Below are 21,605 nucleotides of genomic sequence, written 5' to 3' on the forward strand. Positions count from 1 at the left end.
TTGCCGTAGGAATTTGCTGAACTGTTTAAGATCACTGACGTACATTAACTGATGGACATGAAAGACTAATTGCAGAACCCCAAGATATGGAAACAGGTCCCCATGAAGAAATGCACTATTGGTAGGGGGAGGAAAAGATCTTATTTTATTTTCCCCTGGGTGCACTTGGCCCTTATTCTCCTGATACCAGAGTGCAAAGCCGGACTGCGCTCGCTGTCCATTTGGAAGGTGCTGAAGGCTGTGATGGGCATTAGAGAAAAGAGACATTAGTTGGCTGCAGACACCTGCCCTTGCTCTCCAGGGTGGCGTTTCTCACAAAGGTTCCATGGGGAAGGGAGAACCGTCCAATACTCTCTGTGACTTTCCAGGAAAGAAGGATCTGGAGAAAGGTCATCCCAAGTCCTTCATCCCAGACCTTCTGCCCTGAAGCCGCTCTTGCTGTTACGAAAGCTCTGGCCAGCGCCTTTGCCCTGTATACTGCCTGTCCCCTGGAAGGGGGCACAGAGGAGCAGGCAATGATGCCTGGAGCCCTGAGAGTCATTGCGTGGAACAATGACAATGAGAAAGTAGCTGTGACTGTCACCCGACAGGAACGAGTCCTGCCGGACCTTCATCTGAGGAAACTGCACAGAGAGGGCAGGATGGGAAAACACAGGCATCTTCTCTCATTGGGGAAATCTGTGAGTCTCCCAGTCGGATCCGCAGAAGCACCATCTTTGGAAAAAGGGGACATTTATGAGACACTGTAAAACTAGGAGCAATAGTTTAAAACAAAGAGACAACTGTTAAGCAGGACATTCTTGAGGTAGGACAATTGAATGCCACAGAAAAACATGAAGAAAAATACTCCCCCCACGCAGCTGAAGCCCTTCCTTATCCAATTCCACTACCATCACCTCCTCCACAAACATACTGAAGATCTGACAGGGGAGCCACCTATTTTGAATTTTTCTTCTTTTTCCAATTGCATGTATATTTCACATATGTTTACATATATGGTACCTATACATTCTCATACATATATGAAAAATATACACTTCTTTGTGTGCTTTTAAAGTTACATAAGTGTATTGCAACCTAAAAAAATGGGAATCACGAGTCATTTAAGTTGGGAAAATACTGCATGATTTCTGCCAGATTTTTCAGAAGCTAAAATATTGTTATGAATCGCATGCTTAGAAGAAGGAAAAGAACTCTGCAGTATTTATCCATCTCACTTGACTAGGACATCAAAAATAACAAAAATAACCAAAAACTACCAACAAACCACCAAGCCTGTCTACAGCTAAGTGATCAGAGGAACTGTTTTGGAATGAACAGAAGACCCTCAGCCACAGGGACCCTTGTTGTGTCCTCATGCGGTTCTGCGCCCCAGGACCAGAGAGCTGCAAACCTCAGGTTAAGCTCAGGTGTGCAGTTGAGCCCTGCTTGTCATGCCCCCTTGGGAGCCTAAATGTGGCAGCAGGCAGCCAGACAGAGCAAAGGTCCGATTGAGCTGGGGGTGGCCTGGCATCTGGCAGAGGTGACAGGTACACCTGACAGAGGAGGACGCCCAGCCTCAGCCTCAGAGGGTGGCTGCAAAGGTGAAACAGACAGGGCTCGGGACCACGTCTTGTAAACTGAGAAACGTCGAGTCTGAACGCCACCACCTCTGTAGGCAGGCAAACCCTGTGCGAGGTGTTGCTGACCCGAAAGGCCATTTCAAATCCTGCAGAGCCGACAATTCTCGAGCACTCACATCAGAACCATGCTGTGCTGGCCTGGTTCTCGGTGCTCTCCATCAATTAACTCTTCTGGTAATGGTACTACGGACTCTGTGATTATCCCCATTTGAGATGAAGTGCAGGAAGGTCTAACAACGTGCCCAGGACAAGGAGCTCATGTGTGGGAGAACTGAGCTCCACCCCAAGAAGTGACTCCCAGCCCAGCTCTTAGGCTTGTCAGTTACCACATAATAAGCCTGTGGGAGGCATAGCATTGCTCTCTGGTTATAAATAAGAACCCTGAGTTTCCTGGAACACCTGTCATTCTCCTGAAGTCATACCACTGCTGAGAGCAAAGCTCTTGGTCCACGAGACAGCGATGCCTCTGGTTGAAGTTGCTAAGGTGGCAGCCACAGCAGCTGCCCAAACCTCCTCCCACTACTGCACTATGGAGTTTGGAGATAATTCTCCACCACCTGGGGTGGCCTGCCTCATTGCGCTATGACAAACAGCAGCCTGATAATCGATTCGACTAGGTAACGCGAAAGTCTTTCGGGAAAAGCAGGCAATATTGAAATAAGCATAATGTTTTATATTTATGTAGTCAATTATGCTTTTTTGAGGAGGCTTCCACAGCAAATTTTCCACACCGTTGGGTTCTCCCAATACCTGTGGAGAATAGGTAGCTGCTTTTCCAAAGTGCACAGGATTTAGATTGAAATCTGTTTTAATCCCCATTCAGCCAGTTAGGACTGTGATTATGAATAAAACGTTTACATCACCCGAGTCTAGGACCGGCCGTAAGACCATCGGGCAAATAGACAGCTCAGGGTGGTGAGGAGTGCTGTCAGACAGGAGGTAGTTCCTACAGCTCCACTTACCCATGGAGCATCTGTGGGGCCACTCTGTGTGCTGGGTTCTAGCCCTTCCTGGGTAAATCTCAACTCTAGACGAACCGGTGTAAGTATGGGGTGACGTCCAGGTGGCTCACCTGAGTAACATGGGGCAAGAGGCATAGTGTTGGGGATCTCCGATCTTTGCTCCTTAAAAGCTAAGCAAACAGAAATCTTAGGTCGTATTACTGGCTTTCAAGTTTTGGTCTATGTGTCCCAGGGATTTTAAAAATAATCCTTGGGAGCCTCCCATGAGGATGGGGAGAAGATTTGGCAGGATCCCACACACACACCTGGACAGTATTCAGAAGTGATGGAATTACTGCTAATGAATAGTAAGCGAACTTACCCTGGTGGGCCAGCAACATTGTGTGTTTTTGTGTTAAATATAGATGATTTTTACATAGCTTTGCTGAATGCATGTTAATGTTTCTCTTCACATTATTTTGAGGAATGGAAAAACCCCCAACCGTTTCCTCTCTGGGTCTTAAAACATAACCAATATACTTAAGGTGTGGGGTTTTCTCCAATTTATGGGATGATTTTTACCTATCTGTTTATGAAAGAGTTGTCTGATTTCAACATTTTTATATTGAAAATATACATATATGAGCAGTGACCCCAAAAACCCTGGAGTTATCTTCTGGGCTCTTGTAGGACAAGCTTCCCTTGCTAGGTGAGTGTTCTAGGAACCCATCTGTATCAGCGTGCCAGCTGGCGTTGTTGTGAGAGGCTGTTCAGTGAATTTTGCTGAAGATTCTTTCAATGTGTTTGCCCATTTCATACGCGCCCACGCTGCACTGAGTGTTCAGCAGTTTTTGATAAAACACAGCATGACCTCCAGGCCCCACCCTCCCTATTCACCAATCTCACCCCAAGTGACTTTTTTTGTTTCTCTAGATGAAAAAGTCCTCAAAGGGAAACATTTTGCCGAGGTGGAAGAGGTGAAACAAAAAACGGCAGAAGCACTAAAAGGCATCAAAATCAATGAGTTCAAGAACTACTTTGAGCAGTGGGAAAAAGTCTCAATAGCTATATTGCATCACATGGAGAGAACTTTGCAGATGACTGAAGTTTAAACATGTAAGAATAAATACACAATTTTTTAATAAATAAATTCTAGTTGTTGGGTCCCCCTTTGTATACCAATATAATTCAATATACACTAAAACAAAAATCTCTATAATCACTTTTTAAAAACACCAATGTATAGTTAAGTTTCTTCAGTCCTGCTGTGCATTTTGTCATTATTAAAGATACCACTAAACATACATTTATAAATTTTAAACACATGAAATGACATATACACCATCATTTTCTATCTCGATGTTTATGATCTTCTAAGTCAATAAAATACCTACAACCCTTCTTCTTAGAGATTATTCAAGGGACATCTGCTGTGCCCACAGCATCAAAAAGGGAACAGACCTGGGATTTCTAAACCCGGGAGATCGCCATTACCTTGTTGCTCAATCCCTGTGAGCGTGTAGAGAGGTGCCTACTACGCCAAAATCTGAAATTGCTTCTGTCTGCTATTTGAATTTCAGGGCAATATTTTTTCATACAGAGTAAAGCTACTTCTGCTACAAAAGGCAGTGAGAAATGAGCATTCAGAGCAGATATTCTTTCTAAATAAAAGTGAAGAGAGAATATTTGACCCCTGGCTCCCCGGGTAGTTCCCTAGGAAGTTGTTGGAACAGGAAAATTAATACATAACCTTATTGAATTGCTGAGGGCACTAACAGACTCAGATTAAGATGCTTCCTAACCCAGTTTGAAAAGATTTTCTGGAAGTAGTAACCCCTTAATCCTGAATGATGACAAATATTTAGCCAGGTGCAAGTGTGGAAGAAGAATGTGAGCAACAAGATAGAAGGATGGGAATTATTACAAAGGAGAGAAACAAGAAGTCGGTTGTTTAGTGAGAAGGAGGAGTGAAGGGTGGATTAAGGAAAGTATGTTCACTTGTGCGTAGTCTGGGCTGTTTCCTTTAACTATGGAGAAAAGATGTTTCATCACCAGGCAGAGACCAGTTTTATTGACCAGCACACCATCTGCACTGCCGTCAAATGTGGTCAAAGAAACCCACTTCCCAGATTTCTGAATTAATTTTAGGAAGTAATGCCAGGGAACCAGATACATGGGCACCAGGTGACTAAAGGACATTAATTAACCCCCTCTGTTGATGACACCGCAAATTTTGCCTTTCCTCTTGGACTCACTTTCAATTTCTGACCTTGGATTGGATCCCTGTAGGTCACAGGCATCACACAGGCATGGGGAGGTGGGGCAGACTTCCCATCTTATTCCTCTTATAACCATTTCCTGGACACCACATCACATACCTGTCCCTGGAGACATAAAGCAAGTGAAGAAAGTGCAGTTATGGAAAAGAGCTTAACCACTTCCCAGGACCAAGGCCCAGGGGGAAAGTAAAATAAAGAAAAACAGGACAAATTCCTTTGGAGAAGGGGATCCACGAGTCATAGAGATGAAGCTGAACACAGTAAGCTTCTTGCCCTCTGTTTGTTCCCTTCGCCCAGCTGGACCAATGGACTGCCCTGTGTAGGTTTAGTCTGAGCCCAGGTTCCAGGACAAATGCAGGGGGAGGGGCCATAGAGCTCTAGGATAAGACACTCCTGGCTCAGCCAGCCTGACTGGCCCCCATGGTGACTCTGCTTACAACTTACCCTTTGGGTGTAAAACTGCCATTTGAACCTCAGTTCCCCTCTAATTCCTCTGTGATGAATTCCTACCTTCCTTCCACACCTGCTTCTTCATTTTTCCTGATTCTGAGGCCAGATATTTTTCTGATCGATAGTTTCAGTCCCTGATTTCTAACCCATAAGCTCCAGGCTTATGTCTGATATCCTGCTATCAGTATATTTTGATGCTATTGGTATTTTCCCCAGATATTCATATTTCATTTCTTCTTAGATGCTCATGAGCTATGAACCTGGCATATTATGGCCATCTCACATGTGATGTTATTCATGCATTGATTCATTATTTTCACATATGAGCACTTGTACCATGTGCTAGCTATTAGGACAACAGACGTGAATTAAATATGGTGTCTGCACCATTGGAGTTCACAGCAGATCACAGGACATCGAGACATTCACAAATACGTAAGTGTGTGAATTAATTACATGGGAGTTTGAGTGGAAAGTAAATCAGCCACTTTCTGAGCATGGGGATAATGATGAGAGGACCAAGAACGGGGCTCCAAATACTGCTGCCTAACAATCCACCCCAAAACTCGCTAGAGTAAAGTGACTGAGGCATCTTCCATTGATGGTGTGTGTTTGAGGTGGGCTGGCAGCTGGAACACCTGCACGTGGCCTTTTTATGGGGCCCGAGCTTCCTCACATGGCAGCGCAGGGCCCCAAAAGCAAGTGTTCCAGCTAACAAGGCTGGAGCTGCATCATCTTTATTATCTAGACTCAGAAGACTCGGCAACCTCTTCTGCTAATTTTGTTGGTTATAAATGAGTCACAAGCCCATCCAGATTCACAGGGAGGGGACTTAGGCTTCTCTCTTGATGAAAGGGTTGCAAAGTTTCTACAAGAGTGTGTGAGAAGGGAGATAGTCTTGCATCTGTTTTTGTTGACACATAAGCAGTGGTTTTCACAGGTGAACAAGGAGGAAAGATTCTGAACAGTCTGTGCAAAGATATGAAACATCAAGGACCAATGAACTTGGGGAACCATTAATAGACTAGTGTGTCTCCAAAATAATGCATATGGAAAGGTATTGGTAGGGAGAGGTCAAGAGAAGTGTAGAGGTTACAGGGCAGGTATTGAAAAGATGCAGGGGACCAGTTAATAAACTGTGGTCACTGTCCAGATGAGATATGAGAAGAACTTCAGCTTAAACAACAGCAGTGAAATTTGAAGAACAAAATGACCAAGAGATGTTTGAAGTGTAAAATCTACACGGCCTGTTAGCTTATTGCCTGCTATGTAAAACAAACATGGAGGCACCATACACCTGTCACTTTGCTGTTGCTCAGCACCTGTCTCTCATGCGCAGGTAAGGCCTCCGATCACCTGGGCAAACTGGGGGAAAGGGATGCAATCTCGGCTGGCAGGCAGAGCACGCCATCTTTCTGGGGCTGAGCGGTAGGCACGTGCCCGGGGACAGCTAATGCAGACTGTCATGGGGTTTCTGTAACCACTGGAATGATGATCTACTTTTTCTGATGGGAAATATAAGATTGATTCAACCCCAGAGCTGCCATTCACCATGGTTTCCAAATGGAGAGCAACAGTCAGGGAAAACCAGAGCCAAGAGATGGGGGGAAGAGAAGCAAAGCCTTGACAATATTGTTAGAATTCTCGGACCCAGCTGAGTCAGATGCTGCGATTCGGGGGACACAGACCAGCACACTCACTCTTTTTGAGAGTTTTTCAAAGCATGTTTCTCTTGCCTACAATCACAAGAGTGCTGGCCCATGCAATGGGGAAAGTAAAGATGACTCTGAGGTTCCTGCCTGGGTTGGTACAGGTTCCTGTGAGCCAGTGCGTGATCAGCAGGCTCTTCTCACACTGGCACACACCAGCACCAGCACATGTGTGTCACACTCACGTGAGAATACTCTGCTAAGTGCAGCAACTGTCCACTAAATCTAACTCCATCATGCCTTCTCTCACTCCAGAATCACTTCCTAATGCAGGCAGATGCAGTGATGAGCAGCCTCACTGATTTATGTATTTCAAATTAACCATTTGCTATCATCGGCTGATTAAATACTCGTACTGACAAATGAGTCCCAACATACTTTACGGCTGCAAACAATGTCTCAGCATGACCTAAGTCATGGTTGGGGCCTGATGCTTCCTTCCCTCCATCGGGGTGTAGAGACTGGCAGAGAGGACCGAGCTGGAGTTGGAACTCTGGGGTAAGCTAAGGCTTAGTCAGTGTTGCTGCAGCTGCTGTGACCGAAAATAATTCAAGCGACAATGTGAAGCCCCTAATTCTGTGTGTAATACAAGTAGCTTTTCTCTCCCCAGCGTGTTCTATTGATTGCAGACGATGTGTAATTACCTTCGGAGATATACTTTTCCCATCTTAACTCCCTCTACATGTGAAATGAACTGTAACAGACAAATTAGCTTTTCTTTCTTTTCTAGCTTCTAACATTCTTAGATATTTTTTTTTCTGATTTGAGGATCCTCTTCTTCTACCAAAAGAGCCGTGCAATTGAGGATTAATGGTGTGTCCTGCACAGCCAGATAAAAGTACTATGCAGCCTGGTGTGATAGTTACAATCACACTGGAACAGAACGACACAGCTGAAGGGACCCCCGGAAGTCACCACATCTCTAATCCTCGTCTTACCCGGGGAGAACCCAAAAGCAGAGAAATCATCCAAAATTGCCCACCCTTGTTTGTTACAGGGCTACACAAGCATTTCTGGTCTCCCTCCTCGCCTGACTCCTTCCTTTCACTTAAGGGTGGATCATACATACAAAATACGTAGCATTTCTAGACATTTTGCACGGTCTCTCAGTCATCTGCACATCCACCTCAGTGTCATTTGCTTCCAGCTCAGTTTTACTGCTTTGCCTCCTTCTGGATGTGACCTAATCAGAGGCGTGCTTGGGACACGAGCCTTGAATTTCCAAAATCAAGGCACCTCAGCCAGTGCGTGATATAGGCACAGGAATCTGGAGTCCTTGGTCAGAAATGTCCCTGTAGGAAAAGCATCACATTTACATTTCTGGAGCTCCTTACAGTAAATGCAGGGGGTGTTTGGAATAGCCAAAGAGATGAAATGTCCTTTTAGATGAAATGTCCTGTGCTTATTAACGCTTAAGTAAGAAGTGGAGCCAAGGGTGTCTCTGTGTCTGGCTTTGTTTGATTGAATTTTTTAAAAGGTTTTATTATTATTTTTTTTTTTTAGACAGAGGACAAGGGAGGGAGAAAGAGAGGGAGAGAAACATCAATGTGTGGTTGCCTCTCACACGCCCCCTACTGGGGACCTGGCCCACAACCCAGGCATGTGCTCTGACTTGGAATCAAACTAGTGACCCTTTGGTTCGCAGGCCCAAGCTCTATCCTCTGAGCTACACCAGCCAGGGATGCTTGATTGAATTTTTTAGGATGGGGAGTGGTGGGCAAAGAGTATATGCGGTCACTGTTCAAAAGCAAACTGAAATGCTTCACAAGAAGCCAACCAGGAAAGAGTGAGTGCTGCTATTTCAACTGCTCAAACAATTAAGTGAACCCAATGAGCATCAAGGCTAATAAACCACTACTGGGTTCCCAGCTCAAAACTGGGCTCTGACAAAGTATAAGAAAAGTATAAACTTGGTGTCTTCTTCAGAAGGGCTTAAAAATGGTGTGTCCGAGAGAATAGCTGTACACATGAAAACATACAGCATAAAGGTTTTGGTTCTTAGAAAAAAGTGTTCTATAACACATGTCACCAATATTTGTGGTGCACTTTGGGGCTCCTCTGGGGTCCAGAACGATGTGATATACCCCATGTCCACACCTGGAAGCTGAGCTTCAGCCTGGGTGGTCAACGCACCTGAAATCACACAGTTAACAAGTAGTGGAGAGCAGGGGTTTTTACTTTTAACTTCCTACTCAAATCTCAGGCTCCTGGTTGCAGGAGATGACATCTGCCTATTCCAGCATTCTAGCTTTAAGTTTCTATCTTGGGAGAATAAGAGGTGCTGGTTCAATGAAGGAAAAAGAGGACAAGAGAGGGCATAGGAGAGAAAGTGTGGGAGAGGGAGGGAAATGCCATGCCCCTGTGCTTACCTGAAAAATGTCGTTTTGTGGTGCACAGGCGTTTGACGGGAGAATGGTGGGTTTGTAGCACTGACAAATCAATTGGAAACAACATCTTAACTAGAATGTAGGGGGAAAATAGATTGTCCCTGGTTTTCTTCATCTGAAGCTTTTTTTTTTTTTTTTACACAGATGAAGAGGTCACTTCAATTCTATTACAATATTGCTTTCTGAGTTTTCAGTAATAAGTTTCTCCAGTGGCATCTTTGTATCTCACTAAGTTGCAAAGTTTCCCTGTGACGACACTCTTAGGAGAGAGTGTGTAAAATGTAATTGCTTTGGTAACATTTCTCAGCAACATCCAGAAAGACTTTGATGTCCCTGCGGTTTCAAAACCCAAATAATATCAACTCTGTTTTCTGGGCTTTATTTTTCGAGCCACATTCATATTAATCACAAGGTGCTGACAGCTTGACAAATATTGCTTTGCATGGTATTCCACTGATATTTTTAGAACCCAATGATATATCAAATGTGGGGAGAGAGTAGATAAAAATAAATTTCCCACTATTGATAACCAGCTTTAGCTCTCCAAAAAGTGTTCCTGGCTCCAGGGCAGCATTACTTTAGAGAGAGGAAAATTATCCAAATGGAGTGGAAAAATTTCAGCTCTTTCCGAACCACATTTCAATTGAGGGAAAAGAAAGGCATCTGCATTATTAATCGGGGTGGAGGGGCCCAGCGGTATGTGAGTCTTCACTGTGTGTTTGTTATTTCCTTTTGGACACATTGCTCCAGGAAGACCGGCTAGGTGAGGATGCTAAACCCAGAGCAGATGGTCCTCAAAATGATCATACTGGTTCCCTTTCATAATGAATCTCAAGAATCCTATAGGACTTACAATAAGAACTGTTCATACATATGAAAAGACAGATGTTTCTTTAGATGCCGCTCACCAGTTCTTTGGCTGAATCCAGGAAGAGCCATTAGCTATGACTTTATTTTTAAACACTTGAGTTATGTGGGACTTTAGTCTCAACTAATCAATGTCAAAATACCTTTAAAATGGAAATCACTTTTTCTCTGGCGTGGAGGTTGGAGGGCATGCATTTAGAAGGTAGGAGAATTAAGTCCCCTTCCATATATATGTTATTGTTTTGCACAAAACTTGGGAAGTCGATCAGGCTTCTTTTTGCAATTCTTTGTCAATGAAGCAAGATGTTGTTCAAAACCCATATTTTCTTCCTGATAAGCAGTGACTCTACATACTGAGGAGGAGCAAATTCTACAGTTTGGCCGCATTGGTGGTTTCCAGTGCTGCTCCAGAAGACAGCAACTGAGTACAAATACAGAATCCCCCACTCTCCAGATTTTGAGTTCCTCTTGATGCCAAAAGACATCGGAAACCATTCAGCATATCGCAAAGCCGAGACAGCCCACCACTCACCCGAAGAGTTCTTTAAACTGTGTTTTCCAAGCCGTGCACCAGCTGTAATCAGAGTTTCTGAGAATCGGGCTCAGGGAGAAGCTGTGGTTTAAACAAACTCCCCAAGTGATTTCTCGCTTCCTCACATCAAGGAGAGAAAACAGTACTCATTTTTCACAGTTGGTTATACATTTATTCTGCTAACGGGTTCCATAACCTCAGCTTTGGAAAATCTTCCACTTGGACACACTCTTTCTCATTTGGACACACAAGCACATGGTCGCTCACACCTACACTGGCTCCCAAACACAGTCAAGTGCATCTACCCACACATGCTCACACCATCATTTACTCACACACACAGAGAGCTGCCACTCACACTTCCCCCACACTGCTGCCACTACACTATTAATCATGTGTTGTGTGAGTGTGTGTGTATATTAACACATATATTAATAACATGTATATGTGTATATAATGGTCTTTATCAATTTATTGACCAATTCATCCACTCAAGGGACTTTAATTTTTAATATTCTTTCTTTCATTGAACTTATGTCTTTAATGTGTACCAATAATAAAGCACACTGTAGGCACAAGTACAAAATCACAGTGATTTTAATAGATTGTTAAGAATCTATTGTTAATAAGGAAACAGTACAATCATTGCAACATTTACAATATTGGAAGAGTGGAAACAACAATTAAATGCTAAATATAACATGTATCTGTCCCAAGGTAAAAGATCATCTCGACATTGACAATGGCAGCCATACAATATTTTTACCACTGAAAATACTTGCATTACAAGGTTAATTTAAAAATGCAGAAGGTACCTGGCTGGTGTGGCGCAGTGGATTGAGCACCGGCCTGTGAACCAAAGTATCTCTGGTTCGATTCCCAGTCAGGGCACATGCCTGGGTTGTGAGCCAGGTCCCCAGTAGGGGGTGTGTGAGAGGCAACCACACACTGATGTATCTCTCCCACTCTTTCTCCCCCCCTTCCCCTCTGTCTAAAAATAAATAAATAAAATCTTTTTAACATATCCAGAAGGTAAATGTAAATATATATTATAATCTAATGCATGCTTCTTTTTCTTCCTCTCTTTGTTTCATTCTGCCTTATATTTCTTAATAGCAGACAAGTTGAATGCAAAACATTTTATGCAATTCATTATTTTGTAGTTATTAAAAAAGGACTTGTGTTGACGGAAGCAGAAGGAAGGGCACTGAGCTTCATGACCTGGAGACTTGAATCAGTTGAAGGTGGCAAGCCTGAGAGTGAGGGAGAGCCAGTGTCAACTCTTCCCTGAGCATGTCTGAGGTCCTCTCAGACATTGACCTTGAACGGGCATTTTGATGTCTTCCAGGGACATGGGAAATAAAGTCCATGGCCTTCCCAAGGTGGGGGTCCTAATAGGAAAGCTTCCTAAGGAGGAGATCCTAAGGCTTAAACCATCAGTAAAAGGATGAGTATTAAATGAACCCCATGCTAAACAGGACTGCCTGTCTTCACTTTGTCCAGAAACAGGAAAAATTCCTCCCTAAGAATTTACTATGAGTAGTTGGCCATGGGCTCTGGTCACATATTTAACTCTCTGGGTCATGTAAAACCTCGGTCTTTTAATTCAAAGGGTCTATCACTGGCATACTCCAGAAGGTGGACTTCAACTCCACATTAGAGTGAAGCAGCACAGAAGGTCTCAAAGAAGCTTAGGGTCCAAAGAACACAGGCACCGCACTCTAGTCCCTTCTCTCTCCTTCTTTCTCTCTCTCTCCCCCTCTCTCCAAAAAATAATAACTTAAAAAATGTACATAAACACTGTCATAATAAAGTACCATGAGAAACAGTGAAAATAACAGCAGGATGATCAGACCTGCAAAGATTTCAGGTTTAGAATTTCTAAAGTTACAGAAACTTTAAAATTTTCTAAATTTCTAAAGTTACAAGTTACAGAATTTCTAAACATATTTTGTCAAATAAGAAATAAAGCTAATGTTTGAAAACATAAATAAGGAACAAGAGACTATAAACATCACTAAACATGACAAAGCAGAACATAAAAGCATTTAAATAGAACTTTTAGTAAACAAATCTAAAAGTTTTTAGTTAATTAAAATTTATAAACTAAACAGATGTGCTAAGCAAAAAGAAAGAGGAGTAAGAGCTAAAGGAAGAGTTAACAAACTGGAAGATAATACATAAAAAAAATTCAGTATTCAACAAAGAAAGGAAAGATATGAAAGGCAGAACTAAGTATGTAGATATAAAATAGTCTAGTCAGCATCAGAAGCAGATAACAGAAACTAGACAATTTTCAGTAAGACAATGACTAAAGACATTTAAGAAATGTTGCAAATGTAAATTTTAAATGAAAACCCAACAAACTCAAACAAGATAAAGCAAATTCACTCTCAGAGATGCACTAGTGAGACTCTAGAACACTAAATAGAATGGAAATAAAACATTAAATATCACCTTGGGAAACAAGCATTGTAATTATGGGCTGTTTTAATACCAACATTTAAAGTCAGCAATCAGTGGACATGACAATGGGCAGCCAAATGCTCAAAGAATTAAACATAAACTTAAAAATATTGACAAATATAAAATTTTTAAAACTTTTTGATCAAAACATATTATAAATATTGAAATGTATTATAAATATTGAAATTTATATGTACATATAAATATTGTATTATAAATATTGAAAAATATTATAAATATTTTTGGAGAAGTTACATGGAACACATGTCTCATAAAGGGGTAACATACAGAATGTATGAATACTCTGGGAAATCCATAAGAAATAGGCAAATAAAGATTATACAAAATCACAAAAGTATATTTCCCGTAACAGCAAACAGTCATGAACCAACATACAACTTATGGTCATTCCCATTAGTTATCAGAGAAATTCAAAGGAATGCCCACAAGAGCAATAATCTCACATTTATAATGGCAAAACTTCAGATGTCTGCCTTGCCAAGTGTTAGCAAAAACATAGCTCATTATGAACTCAGGTAGTTTGTGGAAGTTGGTACAATTGCATTGAAAGAGTTTCACATACATTTATGCACCCCTAAAGGGTAAGTTTCTTATGCTGTTATACTTTATATAAATGGATCAATACAGATGTGTTGCTTTGTGATTTATTTTTTTCTCAATATTATCATTAGGATTCATCCATGTGGTTGCCACAAGTTTATTTTCATTGTTATGTAATATTCCATTGAATAGTTATTCCAAATTTATTTATCCATGGACACTTGAGTTACTTCCAAATTTTTGCCATTATGAACAATACTGCTTGAATATTCTTATGCATGTAACCTAGTGTGTATGTGCAAGAGTGTCTGTAAGATATAGTCCTACGAATGCAATAGCTGAATCCTAGGAGATGCACGTACATAACATTACTAAATGAAGCCAAACTACATACTCACAAGGCCCTGCTCCAAGCGCTATTCTTATGCCAACAGAAAAATGGATAAGCTCCTTGTTCACATTCTAGTGAGGAAAGCTAGAGGTGACTGAATACATAACTTAAAAGAGAAATTAAGGAAACAAGAAAATGTGAAAGAGCAATGAGAATGATGATGATGTGAAGGACTGATTCATGAGCCACTGTAGACTGGCCAACAAATGCCTCTCTGAGGAAGAGACCTTTAAGCTGAGACTTGGGTGACTGAAGGAAAGAGACCTGTGAAAACTGTAGATGAAGATCATCCCACGAAGGGGGAGAAGTTGACCTAAAGGTGATAAAGAAGGGACCTTGAAGTGTTTAAGAAAAAGAAAGGGAGTGAGAAGGGCCAACAGGCAAGGTAGTTGGAAGGAAGTCATCCTGGAGCATGCAGAGCTCCCAGGGCCATTGTGAGGACTTTCGTTCAGCAAAAACCAAGTTGGAAGGCAATGACGGGTCCCAAGCAGGGAAACGATGTGGACTGACATCATTACAAAAAAATCTGTTTGGTCACTGTCGAAGGTTGAAAGAGCAATGTCAAGTGTGACAGCAGGAAGAGCAGCAGGAGGGACTGTTCAGGAGAGAGGGAACATGGCTTCGTCTAGGGTGGGCTGTAGGAGATGGAGAAGTGGCCCGTGTCACGGAGCTGGAGTCCAAGGGATCAGCTGACAGAATGAACAGGGGACAGAGATGGTGAGGGAAAAGAAGAAGCAAAGATGAATTCCAGGCCGTGGGATGAAGTAGGGGCATGGTCGTGCCAGTGAAGAGATGGAGCGTTTTGGTACAGGTTTTGGAGGGGAGAAAATCTGGAGCTGTGTTTTGGATTCGTAAGGTTTGAAAGGCCCTCTAGAACCACCTCCCTCACTGGACAATAATCAAGAGAGTTGGCATGTGGGGTCTCACACACTCCAGGTTTTTAAGTCACTTGGACACACAGTGAGGAAGGTTTTTGTCACTTATTCACAGTGTAACTTTGGGCACGACACTCTTCCTTTCTGAGCTTTTTCTGTGTGTGTGTGTGGTTTTCTTCATCCACAAAGATTACCATGAGGATTAAATGTGATGGTGTATTTTACATTCATGGTGCATTGTAGGTACTTAAATAGTAGTGAGTTCTGTTTCCTTCCAATGTTCACAACAAGAAAGCTGAAGTTTGGGAAAGGAATGGCACCTATTACAAGTTAAGCAGTTAGGAGTAGATGTAAGGAAACATTTCTTCTTATTGACTCCAATTCAAACTAATGCTGTTAAGCTCTGCTTTGTGTGTATCTATCCTGAAGCAGGTGGACAGTCCCAAGTGACGCATTTTGCTACTTTCTGAACCGTGTCTCATGCCACGAGAGGTGAGCATGCTTGCATCCAAATGATGCCTGGGGGGAGGGAACAAGAAAAGTTCAAGCTCTGAGCCTGGGCTGGTGTGTGGCTCAGTGGATTGAGTGCCAGCCTGCAAACCAAAGGGCAGCTGGTTCAACTCCCAGTCAGGGCATATGCCTGGGTCGCGGACTAGGTCAGGTCCCCAGTTCAGTAAGGGGTGTGCGAGAGGCAACCACACACTGATATGTCTCTCCATCTCTTTCTCCCTCCCTTCCCCTCTGTATAAAAATAAATAAATAAAACCTTTAAAAAAACAAAAAGATGTCCAGGCATTGAAAAAAAGTAAGGTACAGAGGTCAAAGCACAGTGACCTCTATCCAGAAGGTCAAATTCAACAGCTTATAGCAACTTGGATTTTAAAAATCCAACACAACTTCACAGAGCCAGGTGCTTGCCCTCCTTTCTAAATTGCCAATGGGGTAAATTTCATACTCCTCACATTGTTCTGGGGTAGAAAAAAAATAAGCTTTGTTTGCCTGTACCCTCATACCCAAATGAAGGCCAAGTTAAAGGTAAATACAAAAGAAAGAGGGGGAAGAAATTGGATGTACAGTTAAAATAAATGGATACTTTTTATGAAATAAGCTTTTCAAGCATTTACAAATTGATTTTACGCTATACATCTGATTTTAGATGGCATGCTGCTTCAGACAGTAAGCTCCATGTGTCTCTTTTCTTTTCCTCTCTCCTCCCCTTCTTCCCTCCCTCCCTTCTTCCACACTGCCCATCTCATCCCATCATTAACCCACTGTTCTAACAGTATATCTCACAGAGCAAGGTGACTAATCTTTTTTACCATATTCCTTTATGGCCCTTTGGAGATAAACTTTTCCATTTAACACTTGAAAATGCAAAATGGGTATGTCAGAAAAATGTGCCATTGTAGTGCACGGCATATATATATATATATATATATATATATATATATATATATATACACCATGTGTCTGATGAAACAGCAAATGTTAATCTGGGTTCATGTTCCATTTCTTATTTCCCTCACTCTGTCTTCTTGGAAAAGCCACACTCAGCCTGTTATATAAGTGGGCCAAAGACAGCCCCTCTGACTCAGCCTGAAACGGTCCCTGTGTTGTTTTCTTCTTCACCACAGTCTAAGACCATCAGATGACACGCAACTCAAATTAGTACAATCCAATTTCTAAAAACCACACCTCCAACAAACTTAGTTAGCCATGTGGAGCTTACACACTTCATGTGCCCCCCAACTGCCACCTCCTTCAGTCACTCTTGACTCAGTCTGTACACACACGTGCACATGTGCACATACATGCACATGCATGCACACATAGTATTCATTCCAGGGAAAATGGGAACTCCAAGGAAGTGCACAGCTCACAGCTTCATCAAGACCCAGGCCCCTCGCTCCAGTGAGCAGCGGTTGGCAGTTCTCAGAGTCTCCCTGTCATGCTGGGTCTCAGGTCTTGGGGTTTTCTGAACACTTTCGGGCAATATCTAATTGTCACTCATTTTTGTCCATCAGTATGATGTGATCAGAAAGGAGACTTGTGAAGTCCTATGTATTGTGGTCTTCGACTCTTCAAAGTGACCTCTAAATCTAGGTGATAAATCTTCATAGGTGGTAATGTCCATTTATCAGATAGCAGAAACTGTTCCATGGTTTGGACATTACTAAGTGTTTCCTGGTGAAACGTATCTGGGAAACACAATTCTGCAGGATTCCTTGAAACTTCCATTTGCTGCTTTAATGAGTATTATAGAAAGAGCAGGCAGCATTAAATAAACATTTCCCAGTAACTGTTTTTTCATGGAACTCCATTTAACACTGAAGCAAGGAGTCTTGTATGCACTGCCCACTGGCTGTGTGATCGCCCATCACATGACTTCATCCTCTGACTTTCCACATCCTCACCTGTGAAACAGGACGGCCAATCCCAGCCCGGCCATGCTCATCCATCTCCCTTCATTAGAGGATGAGGTTGCATAGGGGTCCATGGAGCGCTCTGGAAGGGGAGGCAACCTCAGCGAGCCTCAGCAGGTGGAGGTGAAGAGCCCGGGAGAAATCGAGAGCGGAACTGGTCCACGGACCTGTGCTCATCCCTGAACATTGGTTTCTGATCAGCAGTGAGGTAAGCACAAGAGTCAGAAGAAAGTGTTTGGAAACATTTTGCAGGTGTGTCCAACCTGCCGCCCAGGATGGTTATGAATGTGGCTCAACAGTAAATCGTAAACTTACTTAAAGTGTTATGAGATGTTTTTGTGATTATGTGTCACAGGTATTTAACGTGCGGCCCAAGACAACTCTTCTTCCAGTGCGATCCAGAGATGCCAAAAGTTTGGACCCCCCTGATTCGAGCAGTGTGACAGACGGGGACAGCCACGTGTGTGATCAGAGGACTCCTCTCATTTTCCTGTATTTTACAAAAACAAACTGGGGGAGAAAGAAAACACACCTGGTCTGGCCCACGGGTAGTTTGAGAGGCTCTGCTTCCCGGCATGCCGAATCGCCCGCTCTGACAGACGTTCGCACGGTAGATCGCCGTCACATGTGTGACACCTGAAAACCCGTTCTTTTGAAAGCTTTCCTAAGTAGCGGTAGCCTACTTGGATCTGACTTCAGCGCCATCGCTGCAGCGTTTGCAATGCTTTCTTTTTTTTCTTTTTTTTAAATATATTTATTGATTATGCAATGCTTTCAAAACACCCAGGCGCACTCACTGCATCTGTGCACAGAGCAGAGGCAGAGCCGGGTGCAGCGGGGAGGTGTGAGCAGGCCGACCGCTTGTCTTTGCGCTCTCAGTTTCTGATTTACCTGTCTGTGCCCATTGAGGGACAGCACCCAGGGAAGGCCTCCTTCCCCGGCCCATAGCATTCAGTGACCATTTGTTCGCTTTCCTCCACCCTGCGGACACCCACTTAACAAGTCTTGCCGTGGGTCTGGACCATTGTTGTTTTGTTTTGTTTTAACTCAGAGAGGACTTGTGCAGAATGAGCCTAATGCAAATATTACCTGAAGGGCTGATACTGGCTCGGAACAGGGCCTGAGGTGGGTCCGTGGAGAGTTATGGGAGAAATAACCATTACTATAGTTCAGTAGGGAGAAAAAACATGATTTCCTAAACAAAATAAGAGAGCAGGTACTGATAATGAAAAGTAGACCAGGGCCCAAGAGAATATGCAATTAGGAGATAAGTCCGTAGAAAATCCTTTTTCTGGAAAAAGAAAAATTACGAGAAAGTAGGCTGGAGTCCAAGAAGTGTTGACGGGGAAAGGTTTGCCCAGGGGTTACGAGGCATCTGGCCCACAAGGGGGTCTCTGCCGTATCTGCACCTGAATCCACGTCCTGCTGAGATATACTTCACATCTAGCCTCTGGCAATAATAACAACAAATGCCCGAGTTCCATTTTGGTGTATTTGTTCAGGAATTAACACCAGGTTACCTGTCTCCTGTTCCTCATTTTATTTATTTATGTAAGGGCTGCTATTGCTAACCTAATGGGTTTTTCGGCTATATAAAACAAAAGTCTGGGAAATAATGGTCCTCAATATGGGCATAATGTTAGGCTGCTTAGTAGTTTTTCAATGGGGTGCACCAAGTTACACACGATAGGTTATAAAGACGCTGCAGATTCCATGTTCTCTAATGGGCTTGGCATCAATTTACCCACAGCAGAGGTGCACGAAGAATGATAAGGAAAAATCAAAATGACATGGAAAGAAGATGCAAATTTACCCTGAATAAATCGGTTGCTGTCAGAAATTCAGACTGTCAAGAGAGAGATGTCAAGGCTTGGTTGTGTGTACAAAATGCAAGAGTTTCAGGCAAATACTTTCCATATATGCCAAATATTTCTGTATATAAGTGCTCAGGAAAAACACAGGGAAAATAGCTTCTAACGTGGTGTGAAGTTTTCTGATTCTTCATCCATTTAACCCATCCATCCATCCATCAATTTATCCACCCATCATTCGTCCACTCATCCATCCACCCACTCACTTATGCATCCATCTGTCTGTCCAGCCACGCATCTGTCCATCCATCAGTTCACCCACACACTGCATCATGTTACCTCCAAGTCGTCTTTTTCATCATTGCATAGGCATTTCTTTTCTATTGTTCCTCCATGTTCAGTGCTGTAGGAGGGGAGAGCAGCAAAAATATACATAAAATTTTTAAATAAGTAAACTCAATTTCTATTTTGATATCTTCTTCCTTTCTCAATAAGAAAAAAATTAACTTTAATAATTCTAGGATAAACCCAAACATTTTAGAATTTTTTCAGTCAAGGAGTAGGTTTTATGCCTGCCCTTAATCATGACTCTGGGTTTGCTTTAACTTTCAACTTCAGGGCAATGGGCCCTGCCAATCATGTCAGTGCAGGGGCTTATAGTCTTTGTTCATTGACTTCTATCCACCTCGCCATCTGCCTGCTTTGTACATGACCCCCAGCTCCCCAGTCGTTGGTCTGTGGTAGTCATTTTTAGGGTCCCCACCTATGTCTACACTCTTGCTTCTCTTCATACTCTTTTTCCTGCCTATGAAAGTTTTTAGGGTCTGAAAAGTAACTCTTTTTCATCAAATATTCTGCAATCTACTAAGTGCAGTGATGTTCTATGTTCTGAGTCTTTCACTACTTATGAAAGCCCAACATTTAAAAAATTTCTTGTAAATAAAACCTTGAATTTTAAAACTTAGTTATGTCATGAGTTTCAAAAGACTATTCAGAAAATCAAAAACTGAGTATTGATGTGCATGTGTGTTTCCTAGTAAAAGAGCCCCCGTCACCTGTGCAATACCTGTAGAGTGGGTTAGTGGAGTCTTAATGGCTACCTCAACGTATCACCCTACTGCATGCCCTAGGCTTCACACAGCCTAGGGCCTTGCTTTACCTCCTTCAGTCCCCACCCTTCTACTCTGTGCTCCAGCCTTATCCAGTCATTGCAGGATCCGCTGAAACCTGCTGTGCTGCTCTAAGATTCCGTGAGTTCGCACAAAGCTCTGTCTTGGTTGTAAACACCTTTGTCTACATGAAAAACTCCTATTCATTCTTTCAAAACCAACTCAAGAGTTTCTTCCTTTGAAATCTTCCTTGATGTTTCTAAAATAAACTCAACAGTTCTTTATCATGAAAGTCTCTATCTGGAACTGACTAAAATCTGTTGTCACTTTTTTGCTGAATTCCTTTTCTTTAGACTGTGATTAAGATCTAGGACTATATTATATGCATCCCTGCATCTCCAGTGTCTAGCACAGCACAACATATGTAACAGGTACTCAGCATTTAGAAGAAGAAATAAAGGGATGGAAGAAGGAATAGTTTCCAAGACAGAAGGAGATATAAAAAGAAAAAAAACAGCATTATATTATGCCCAAGTGAGTAAAGTGGTAGTAAATAATAAAAGTTAACATTTGTCTCGTGCCTACATTGTATTATCACTGTGCTACATACTTAGATTATTTCATTAAACAGTGAAATTTTGTATTCCATTTCACATGTGAGGACCCCAAACTACAGAAAAGTGAAGCCACTTATTTGACATTCTTTGTCCGATAGACGGTGGAGCCAAGTTGGGATCCAAAGAAACGTGGTCCTGGACCCATCCCCTCATTGCCCACAATGCTGTGCTGAAAAGAAGCTGGAGCTGAGTCTTCATAAAAAACCTCTTAGCACCTGCCTTTGATGCTGTTACAGTGGGCTCTTCTGCTGACCTCTGCCTCTTCATGAGCTCTTCTTGGATGTCCACCCCTCACTGACCACATTGGCTCCCCCAATTAGGGCTCTGATTATTTGACATTTCCTTTCTCTTGTCCTTAAAGCATAAGATCTGGCATCAGAAACCCTGCTTGGCCTCACAGTTCTGCCATACTTTATCTTCTGTGAATTACTTAAGCTCTTGAGACCTATTTATTCTCCAATATAGGTTGTTTAGAAGAACCAAAGAGATAACTTATGAAGGGTCTCATAAACGGTAGATTTTATGTCCTTCACTGAGATGCTGGCAGTGATGACTATCCAGAGCC

The sequence above is a fragment of the Desmodus rotundus genome, chromosome 4, assembly GCF_022682495.2.
Source record: "Desmodus rotundus isolate HL8 chromosome 4, HLdesRot8A.1, whole genome shotgun sequence".
NCBI classification, from domain to species: domain Eukaryota; kingdom Metazoa; phylum Chordata; class Mammalia; order Chiroptera; family Phyllostomidae; genus Desmodus; species Desmodus rotundus.